Genomic DNA, 11565 nt, shown 5'->3' with positions numbered 1-11565 from the left:
AATGGACCATAAAAATCTATACTCACATTACACCATGGTGCTTCAGGCAATGCAGACATTTTTAAAGGTTCTTTGTGAGCTCCTGGAGTTGTGGCTTGACACACCATACAATTTCTCACCAACTTTTCTGCTTGTTGATCTATTGATGGAAACCACACTTTTTCTCGCAATAATCTTTTCATTTTAACTATTCCTTGGTGACCTTCATGTGCTAAGGATAATACTTGCTGTTGTAAACATGTCGGAATGACTAGTCGATTACCTCGCAAGATAATACTGTTGTCATTATTCACTGAGAGTTCTTTGCTAAATCTTGCAAATGACTTCAATTCTTTTCCATGTATTTTGTCAGAATCAGCTGTGTACCATTTTCCATTCTGAACTATTACAGCAAGTTTTTGCAGTATAGGATCAGCTAATGTTGCTTGTTGTATTTCTTCTAAACTCAATGCTTTAGGTATAGCATGATTAGTAACAAAATTGATATATTCCTCTGCATCCATGGAACTTGGTGAACTTGTGAATGAATCTGTTGATATAGGATGTCGAGACATATAGTCTGCTGGGTTCTCTTTTCTAGATTTGTAAACCACAGTAAAATTATATGGTTGTAGTCTTAAACCCCATCTTTCTATTCTAGCGGGCGGTTTGGATTTTGGATTATTCCAGATCAACTGTAAAGGTTTATGATCTGTGATCAGTGTGAATGGACAACCATATAAATATAAATGAAAGTATTCACAACTCCAAACTATTGCCAGAGCTTCACGTTCTGTTTGAGAATAACGTTTTTCCACATCATTTAAAGAACGGCTACCATAAGCAATTATATAATGCTTGCCTTTGTCTCTCTGCGCCAGAATAGCACCTAAACCAACAGGGCTAGCATCTACTAAAAGAATAGTTTGCCGTTGAGGGTTAAAATAGGACATTGTCTTGTCACTGGTCAAACTCTGTTTCAGTTGTTGAAAAGCTTGTTGTTCAGTTTCAGTCCAACGCCATGGCACACTTTTCTTTGTTAACTCTCTTAAAGGTGTGGCAATAGTAGAGAAATTAGGGATAAATCGAGAACAGTAGTTTACCATCCCTAGGAAACTTCTGACTTCACTGGCATCTATTGGAGGATTTGCATTCTGAATTGCTTCCACTTTCTTTGGGTCTGCTGATATGCCTTCAGCTGAAAAAACAAATCCATAAAATTCTAGTTTAGTTTTGTTAAATTCACACTTACTACAATTTAAGGTAAGTCCTTTCTCATGAAGTCGCTCAAAAACTGCTGTGAGATTTTTATCATGGTCCTCTTGAGTAGCTCCAAACACAATGATATCATCGCTGAAGTTTTTAACTCCTGGAATTCCAGATAATATTTGCTGTATTGCATTTTGAAATACTTCAGCAGCAGAAGAAACACCAAAACTTAGGCGCTTGTATCTCCACAATCCTGTGTGTGTTGAGAATGTAGTTATATATCTACTTGTTGGATCCAATTCCAGTTGATGATAGCCTGATTTTAAATCAAGTTTGGAGAAAACTTTTGCCTGGTTGAGATCATGAATTATATCATCTAATGTTGGAGTAATGTGGCGCTCCCTGATAATGGCAGTGTTGGCTTGCCTCATGTCTATACAAATTCTTACACTATTTGGGTCTTTGGGTTTTGGCATTGATACTATTGGGGAGACCCATGGAGTTGGCCCCTGCACTCTTTCGATGATTCCTTGTGTTTCAAGGTTCCTGAGTTCAGCATCAACCTTGTGCCTTAGATGAAATGGAATTCTTCTATGTGGTTGTATTACAGGTTTTATATGTGGGTTAATATGCAGCTGTACTTTAAAATCTTTTAATTTACCAATGCCATTAAACAAATGGGAATACTGCTGTACTAACCGATCTGCTACAGATCCTGTGTCCTTTCTAGGTGAAATTGCATTCATAAGCTTTATAAGTCCCAAACTGGATGAAGTTTCAAAACTCAGAAGAGAAGAATTTTGACCCTTTACAACATAAAACATAGTTGCTGTTTTGTTGTGTTTAAATGCACATGTGGCTGTAAATTTACCAATGACATTAAGGGGTTTAGTTGATCCATATGCATATATATTTATTTTACTCTGTAATAACTGTGGTTGTGGTTTTAACATGTGAAATGTTTGTTCACCCACTAAATTGACAGCAGATCCTGAATCAATCAATGCAGTGATTTTAGTGTCATTAATGAGTACATCAACTTGTGGCTGAGTTAGGTTACACATGTTGTTTACTACAAATACATATTTGTCATCATTGTTTGAATATTGTCCTTTTTGATCAGGAGATCTGACTAGATTTACTTTCCACTGTTCTGATGTATGTGGCTCAGTATGTGATTGAGGTATTTGATACAGTTTTGTTCTACATTGCTTTGCAAAGTGATTAAATTTCCCACATGCCCTGCATTGCTTATTCCTTGCAGGACAAGTCCCATTATGTGGATAGAAACCCCCACAGTTCCTGCATAACACACATGAGATCTGTTTCTTTCTTGTGGGCTGTACTGTTGAACTGTCTTTTTGAACTCTATTTGTAATAAACTGATCTTCAGTAGATCTATTTTCTATGCTTGCAGCTTGCCTGTCAGCAATTTCTAATGTTCTGCCATAATCAAGCAAATCTTTTAAATATAGTTCAGATTGTCTCAGTGCATATTTCCTAAGTTTTGAAGAAGTGCAGCTTTGTATTATCTGTGCTTTAATCTCATTTTCAACATTAGAAAACTCACAATTCTTTGCTAGTAAACGTAACCTGGTTTGAAATGCATCTAAAGGTTCATCACCCTGTTGTGTTGCCTGCCTGAATGTGTATATTTCATACTGAGTGTTCTTTTTGGGGAGAAAATATGTTGTCAGTTTATCTTTAACATCATTGTATGAGTCAGTGGTTGCAGACAAGGTATCATAAATGTCATACACTTTTTCTCCAGCTAAATGAAGCAGTAAAGCCTTTTTTCTGTTTGCATCAGTAACATCCAAAGCAATAAGATAATTTTCAAATCTCTGAATCCATTTTAGCCATCTTGGGCCTACTGAGCTTAGTTCTGCATCAGAGTTAAACACAGGGAAGTTGTATTCATTACATGCAGCCATTCTTGTGTGTGTATTGCAACAGGTTACTCACTGTTTGCTGAGACAAAGCAATAGGGTTCAAACATAATCCTCGTCGCCAAAATGTAGTGTTTGTAAATCCAGGTGGTTTAGAAATATATCTAACACAGAGTCCATTTATACAGCAACTAACTACACACTTTATTTCCTGGTTCCTCACTCCAACAACACTGTCCCCGCCCCTGCTTCTTTGCAACAATTATATACATTTACAAGTCAGAGCACAAACTAGGAAGAAAGCATTATATATTATAATATCACAACAAACACCATATATAGGACTGTATTCCTGTGCTTTCTCATGTATAGGACTGTATTCCTGTGCTTTCTCATGTATAGGACTGTATTCCTGTGCTTGCTCATGTATAGGACTGTATTCCTGTGTTTTATCATGTATAGGACTGTATTCCTGTGCTTGCGCATGTATAGGACTGTATTCCTGTGTTTGACCATGTATAGGACTGTATTCCTGTGCTTTCTCATGTATAGGACTGTATTCCTGTGCTTGCGCATGTATAAGACTGTATTCCTGTGCTTGCACATGTATAGGACTGTATTCCTGTGTTTGCCCATGTATAGGACTGTATTCCTGTGTTTGCCCATGTATAGGACTGTATTCCTGTGCTTGTCCATGTATAGGACTGTATTCCTGTGTGTGCACATGTATAGGACTGTATTCCTGTGTGTGCACATGTATAGGACTGTATTCCTGTGTGTGCCCATGTATAGGACTGTATTCCTGTGTGTGCTCATGTATAGGACTGTATTCCTGTGCTTGCCCATGTATAGGACTGTATTCCTGTGTGTGCTCATGTATAGGACTGTATTCCTGTGTGTGCTCATGTATAGGACTGTATTCCTGTGCTTGCGCATGTATAGGACTGTATTCCTGTGCTTGCGCATGTATAGGACTGTATTCCTGTGCTTGCGCATGTATAGGACTGTATTCCTGTGCTTGCGCATGTATAGGACTGTATTCCTGTGTGTAATAAACTATTACACTCATGTTTAATGTACATATAATATGACAAGGTGTTTGACTGGGGGCCGTACCAGGAGTTAATTCTCCAGAGCCACTAGAGGAGTCAGTGAGAGCCTTGCTTATTCTTCTGCCTGCTCTGGCTGGCTCTCTGGCTCCATCTGCCTGTCAGCGGCAGGTAGTAACTCAATCATCTCATAAGCTGCTTCCTGTGTGTGCCCATGTATAGGACTGTATTCCTGTGTGTGCCTATGTATAGGACTATATTCCTCTGTGTGCCCATGTATAGGACTGTATTCCTGTGTGTGCTCATGTATAGGACTGTATTCCTGTGTGTGCCCATGTATAGGACTGTATTCCTGTGTGTGCCCATGTATAGGACTGTATTCCTGTGTGTGCCCATGTATAGGACTGTATTCCTGTGCTTGCCCATGTATAGGACTGTATTCCTGTGTGTGCCTATGTATAGGACTATATTCCTCTGTGTGCCCATGTATAGGACTGTATTCCTGTGTGTGCCCATGTATAGGACTGTATTCCTGTGTTTGACCATGTATAGGACTGTATTCCTGTGTGTGCCCATGTATAGGACTGTATTCCTGTGTGTGCCCATGTATAGGACAGTATTCCTGTGCGTGCCCATGTATAGGACTGTATTCCTGTGTTTGCCCATGTATAGGACTGTATTCCTGTGTGTGCCCATGTATAGGACTGTATTCCTGTGTTTGACCATGTATAGGACTGTATTCCTGTGTGTGCCCATGTATAGGACTGTATTCCTGTGTGTGCCCATGTATAGGACTGTATTCCTGTGTTTGCCCATGTATAGGACTGTATTCCTGTGTGTGCCCATGTATAGGACTGTATTCCTGTGTGTGCCCATGTATAGGACTGTATTCCTGTGTGTGCCCATGTATAGGACTGTATTCCTGTGTGTGCCCATGTATAGGACTGTATTCCTGTGTGTGCCCATGTATAGGACTGTATTCCTGTGTGTGCCCATGTATAGGACTGTATTCCTGTGTTTGACCATGTATAGGACTGTATTCCTGTGTGTGCCCATGTATAGGACTGTATTCCTGTGTGTGCCCATGAATAGGATTATATTCCTGTGTGTGCCCATGTATAGGACTGTATTCCTGTGCTTGACCATGTATAGGACTGTATTCCTGTGTGTGCCCATGTATAGGACTATATTCCTGTGTGTGCCCATGTATAGGACTGTATTCCTGTGCTTGCCCATGTATAGGACTGTATTCCTGTGTGTGCCCATGTATAGGACTGTATTCCTGTGTGTGCCCATGTATAGGACTGTATTCCTGTGTGTGCCCATGTATAGGACTGTATTCCTGTGTTTGCCCATGTATAGGACTGTATTCCTGTGTGTGCACATGTATAGGACTGTATTCCTGTGCGTGCCCATGTATAGGGCTGTATTCCTGTGTGTGCCCATGTATAGGACTGTATTCCTGTGTGTGCCCATGTATAGGACTGTATTCCTGTGTGTGCACATGTATAGGACTGTATTCCTGTGTGTGCCCATGTATAGGACTGTATTCCTGTGTGTGCCCATGTATAGGACTGTATTCCTGTGCTTGCCCATGTATAGGACTGTATTCCTGTGTGTGCCTATGTATAGGACTATATTCCTCTGTGTGCCCATGTATAGGACTGTATTCCTGTGTGTGCCCATGTATAGGACTGTATTCCTGTGTTTGACCATGTATAGGACTGTATTCCTGTGTGTGCCCATGTATAGGACTGTATTCCTGTGTGTGCCCATGTATAGGACAGTATTCCTGTGCGTGCCCATGTATAGGACTGTATTCCTGTGTTTGCCCATGTATAGGACTGTATTCCTGTGTGTGCCCATGTATAGGACTGTATTCCTGTGTTTGACCATGTATAGGACTGTATTCCTGTGTGTGCCCATGTATAGGACTGTATTCCTGTGTGTGCCCATGTATAGGACTGTATTCCTGTGTTTGCCCATGTATAGGACTGTATTCCTGTGTGTGCCCATGTATAGGACTGTATTCCTGTGTGTGCCCATGTATAGGACTGTATTCCTGTGTGTGCCCATGTATAGGACTGTATTCCTGTGTGTGCCCATGTATAGGACTGTATTCCTGTGTGTGCCCATGTATAGGACTGTATTCCTGTGTGTGCCCATGTATAGGACTGTATTCCTGTGTTTGACCATGTATAGGACTGTATTCCTGTGTGTGCCCATGTATAGGACTGTATTCCTGTGTGTGCCCATGAATAGGATTATATTCCTGTGTGTGCCCATGTATAGGACTGTATTCCTGTGCTTGACCATGTATAGGACTGTATTCCTGTGTGTGCCCATGTATAGGACTATATTCCTGTGTGTGCCCATGTATAGGACTGTATTCCTGTGCTTGCCCATGTATAGGACTGTATTCCTGTGTGTGCCCATGTATAGGACTGTATTCCTGTGTGTGCCCATGTATAGGACTGTATTCCTGTGTGTGCCCATGTATAGGACTGTATTCCTGTGTTTGCCCATGTATAGGACTGTATTCCTGTGTGTGCACATGTATAGGACTGTATTCCTGTGCGTGCCCATGTATAGGGCTGTATTCCTGTGTGTGCCCATGTATAGGACTGTATTCCTGTGTGTGCCCATGTATAGGACTGTATTCCTGTGTGTGCACATGTATAGGACTGTATTCCTGTGTGTGCCCATGTATAGGACTGTATTCCTGTGTGTGCCCATGTATAGGACTGTATTCCTGTGTGTGCCCATGTATAGGACTGTATTCCTGTGTGTGCCCATGTATAGGACTGTATTCCTGTGTGTGCCCATGTATAGGACTGTATTCCTGTGTGTGCCCATGTATAGGACTGTATTCCTGTGTGTGCCCATGTATAGGACTGTATTCCTGTGTGTGCCCATGTATAGGACTGTATTCCTGTGTGTGCCCATGTATAGGACTGTATTCCTGTGCTTGACCATGTATAGGACTGTATTCCTGTGCTTGCCCATGTATAGGACTGTATTCCTGTGTGTGCCCATGTATAGGACTGTATTCCTGTGTGTGCTCATGAATAGGATTATATTCCTGTGTGTGCCCATGTATAGGACTGTATTCCTGTGCTTGCGCATGTATAGGACTGTATTCCTGTGCTTGCGCATGTATAGGACTGTATTCCTGTGCTTGCGCATGTATAGGGCTGTATTCCTGTGTGTGCCCATGTATAGGACTGTATTCCTGTGTGTGCACATGTATAGGACTGTATTCCTGTGTGTGCTCATGTATAGGACTGTATTCCTGTGTGTGCTCATGTATAGGACTGTATTCCTGTGTTTTATCATGTATAGGACTGTATTCCTGTGCTTGCGCATGTATAGGACTGTATTCCTGTGCTTGCGCATGTATAGGACTGTATTCCTGTGCTTGCGCATGTATAGGACTGTATTTCTGTGCTTGCGCATGTATAGGACTGTATTCCTGTGTGTAATAAACTATTACACTCATGTTTAATGTACATATAATATGACAAGGTGTCTAACTGGGGGCCGTACCAGGAGTTAATTCTCCAGAGCCACTAGAGGAGTCAGTGAGAGCCTTGCTTATTCTTCTGCCTGCTCTGGCTGGCTCTCTGGCTCCACCTGCCTGTCAGCGGCAGGTAGTTACTCAATCATCTCATAAGCTGCTTCCTGTGTGTGCCCATGTATAGGACTGTATTCCTGTGCTTGTCCATGTATAGGACTGTATTCCTGTGTGTGCCCATGTATAGGACTGTATTCCTGTGCTTGCCCATGTATAGGACTGTATTCCTGTGCTTGCCCATGTATAAGACTGTATTCCTGTGTGTGCCCATGTATAAGACTGTATTCCTGTGTGTGCCCATGTATAGGACTGTATTCCTGTGTGTGCCCATGTATAAGACTGTATTCCTGTGTGTGCCCATGTATAGGACTGTATTCCTGTGTGTGCCCATGTATAGGACTGTATTCCTGTGTGTGCCCATGTATAGGACTGTATTCCTGTGTTTGCCCATGTATAGGACTGTATTCCTGTGTGTGCCCATGTATAAGACTGTATTCATGTGTGTGCCCATGTATAAAACTGTATTCATGTGTGTGCCCATGTATAAGACTTTATTCCTGTGTGTGCCCATGTATAGGACTGTATTCCTGTGTGTGCCCATGTATAGGACTGTATTCCTGTGTGTGCCCATGTATAGGACTGTATTCCTGTGTGTGCCCATGTATAGGACTGTATTCCTGTGTGTGCCCATGTATAAGACTGTATTCCTGTGTGTGCCCATGTATAAGACTGTATTCATGTGTGTGCCCATGTATAAGACTGTATTCCTGTGTGTGCCCATGTATAGGACTGTATTCCTGTGTGTGCCCATGTATAGGACTGTATTCCTGTGTGTGCCCATGTATAGGACTATATTCCTGTGTTTGCCCATGTATAGGACTGTATTCCTGTGGTTGCCCATGTATAGGACTGTATTCCTGTGTGTGCCCATGTAGAGGACTGTATTCCTGTGTGTGCCCATGAATAGGACTGTATTCCTGTGTGTGCCCATATAGGACTGTATTCCTGTGCTTGCCCATGTATAGGACTGTATTCCTGTGTGTGCCCATGTATAGGACTGTATTCCTGTGTGTGCTCATGTATAGGACTGTATTCCTGTGTGTGCCCATGTATAGGACTGTATTCCTGTGTGTGCTCATGTATAGGACTGTATTCCTGTGCTTGCCCATGTATAGGACTGTATTCCTGTGTGTGCTCATGTATAGGACTGTATTCCTGTGTGTGCCCATGTATAGGACTGTATTCCTGTGCTTGCCCATGTAGAGGACTGTATTCCTGTGTTTGATCATGTATAGGACTGTATTCCTGTGTGTGCCCATGTATAGGACTGTATTCCTGTGTGTGCCCATGTATAGGACTGTATTCCTGTGTTTGCCCATGTATAGGACTGTATTCCTGTGTGTGCCCATGTATAGGACTGTATTCCTGTGTGTGCCCATGTATAGGACTGTATTCCTATGTGTGCACATGTATAGGACTGTATTCCTGTGTGTGCACATGTATAGGACTGTATTCCTGTGTGTGCCCATGTATAGGACTGTATTCCTGTGTGTGCTCATGTATAGGACTGTATTCCTGTGCTTGCCCATGTATAGGACTGTATTCCTGTGTGTGCTCATGTATAGGACTGTATTCCTGTGTGTGCCCATGTATAGGACTGTATTCCTGTGTGTGCCCATGTATAGGACTGTATTCCTGTGTGTGCCCATGTATAGGACTGTATTCCTGTGTTTGCCCATGTATAGGACTGTATTCCTGTGTGTGCCCATGTATAAGACTGTATTCCTGTGTGTGCCCATGTATAGGACTGTATTCCTGTGCTTGCCCATGTATAGGACTGTATTCCTGTGTGTGCCCATGTATAGGGCTGTATTCCTGTGTGTGCACATGTATAGGACTGTATTCCTGTGTGTGCTCATGTATAGGACTGTATTCCTGTGTGTGCCCATGTATAGGACTGTATTCCTGTGTGTGCCCATGTATAGGACTGTATTCCTGTGCTTGTCCATGTATAGGACTGTATTCCTGTGTTTGCCCATGTATGGACTGTATCCCTGTGTTTGACCATGTATAGTACTGTATTCCTGTGCTTGCCCATGTATAGGACTGTATTCCTGTGCTTGCCCATATATAGGACTGTATTCCTGTGTTTGACCATGTATAGGACTGTATTCCTGTGTTTGCCCATATATAGGACTATATCCCTGTGCTTTTCCAGAGGTACTGATGCAGGCAAAAATGTGTACACAAGAGAGATGATGCAAAAAAACTGTGAATTTGCACTTTTGTGTCTTAAAATGAAGCAGATAGTTGTAGGTTATATACTTCTGCAGATTGTTGGAGCTTGTGTTCATTTACAGAGGAATGGAGATTGTGTTGCAGTATGGTTAGCTGGAGGTTGTGTTTATCCACAGAGGAATGGATATTGTGTTCCTCTACAGATCGATGGAGGTTGTGTTGCTGTATGAATGAGTGGAGGTTGTGTTCCTCTGCAGATGGATGGAGGCTGTGTTTGTCTGAAGATAGATGGAGGTTGTGTTGCTCTGCAGATGAATAGAGGATGTGTTGCTGTATGAATGGGTGGAGGTTGCGTTCCTCTACAATAGATGGATATTGTGCTCCTCTGCAGATGGATGGAGTTTGTGTTGTTGTATGAATGGCTGGAGGCTGTGTTCCTCTGGAGATGAATGGAGGCTGTATACATTTGCAGAGGAATGGAGGTTATGTTGCTGTATGGATTGGTGAATGTTCTGTTCCCTTACACATGGATGGAGGTTGTGTTGCTCTGAGGATGGATGGAGGTTGTGTTGCTTTCTACATGGATGGAGGCTGTTTTTGTCTGAAGATGGATGGAAGTTGTGTCTCTGTATGGATGGGTGGAAGTTGTGTTCCTCTGGAGATGGATGGAAGTTATATCCCTTTGCAGATGGATGGAGATTGTGTTGCTGTATTCATGGGTGGAGGTTGTGTTCCTTTGCAGCTGGGATGGAGGTTGTGTTGCTGTATTCATGGGTGGAGGTTTTGCTCCTCTTCAGATTGATGGACGTTGTGTGTTGCCCTTCACATAGATAGAGATGTGTTGTCTGCAGATGGATAGAAGTTGTGTTTCTCTCCACATGGATGGAGGCTGTATTTGTCTGCACATAGATGGAGGTTGTTTTATTCTGCAGATGGATAGAGGTTGTGTTGATCTGCAGATGGATGGAGGTTGTGTTGCAGTATTGTTGGATGGAAGTTGTGTTCATCTACAATAGATGGATATTGTGTTCCTGCAGATGGATGGAGGGCGTGTTGCTTTATGGATTGGTGGAGATTATGTTCCTTTGCAGATGGATGGAGGTTATGTTGCTATATGGGTGACTGGAGGATGTGTTCCTTTGGAGATGAATGGAGGCTGTATACATTTGCAGATAGATGGAGGTTGTGTTGCTCTACAGATGGATGGAGGTTCTGTTGCTGTATTCATGGGTGAAAGCTATGTTCCTCTGCAGATTGAAGGAGCTTGTGTTGCTCTGAGAATGGATGGAGGTTGTGTTCCTTGAGTTGTTTTGCTCTGCAGAAGTATAGAGGTGGAACTTACAAAAAGAACCTGGGTTTCTCCATTACTGGGTGCATTACTGAGAGTTATTGTATCATACATCTAAAGAAACATATTTGATAGAGTGTTTGTCAGGGGGTAAACATACCCTTTTTTTCTTGTTATGTGCAGAGGTAGTGGAGAGGGGTTTTGTTTGCAGGAAGCAAGACAGAGCAGGTCAGGATTAAACCATAAGTTTGTCCAGCAATAGAACAGGTAAGGGCAAGGCAATGGAGCAGTACAGATAGCCATGTCAGGGGTCAAAGCCAGTAATAAGTCAAATCAGCA

Source organism: Bombina bombina, chromosome 11 (genome assembly GCF_027579735.1).
Source record: "Bombina bombina isolate aBomBom1 chromosome 11, aBomBom1.pri, whole genome shotgun sequence".
Taxonomy (NCBI): domain Eukaryota; kingdom Metazoa; phylum Chordata; class Amphibia; order Anura; family Bombinatoridae; genus Bombina; species Bombina bombina.
The sequence above is the reverse complement of the archived record's forward strand: the minus strand, read 5'-3'. Positions refer to the sequence as shown.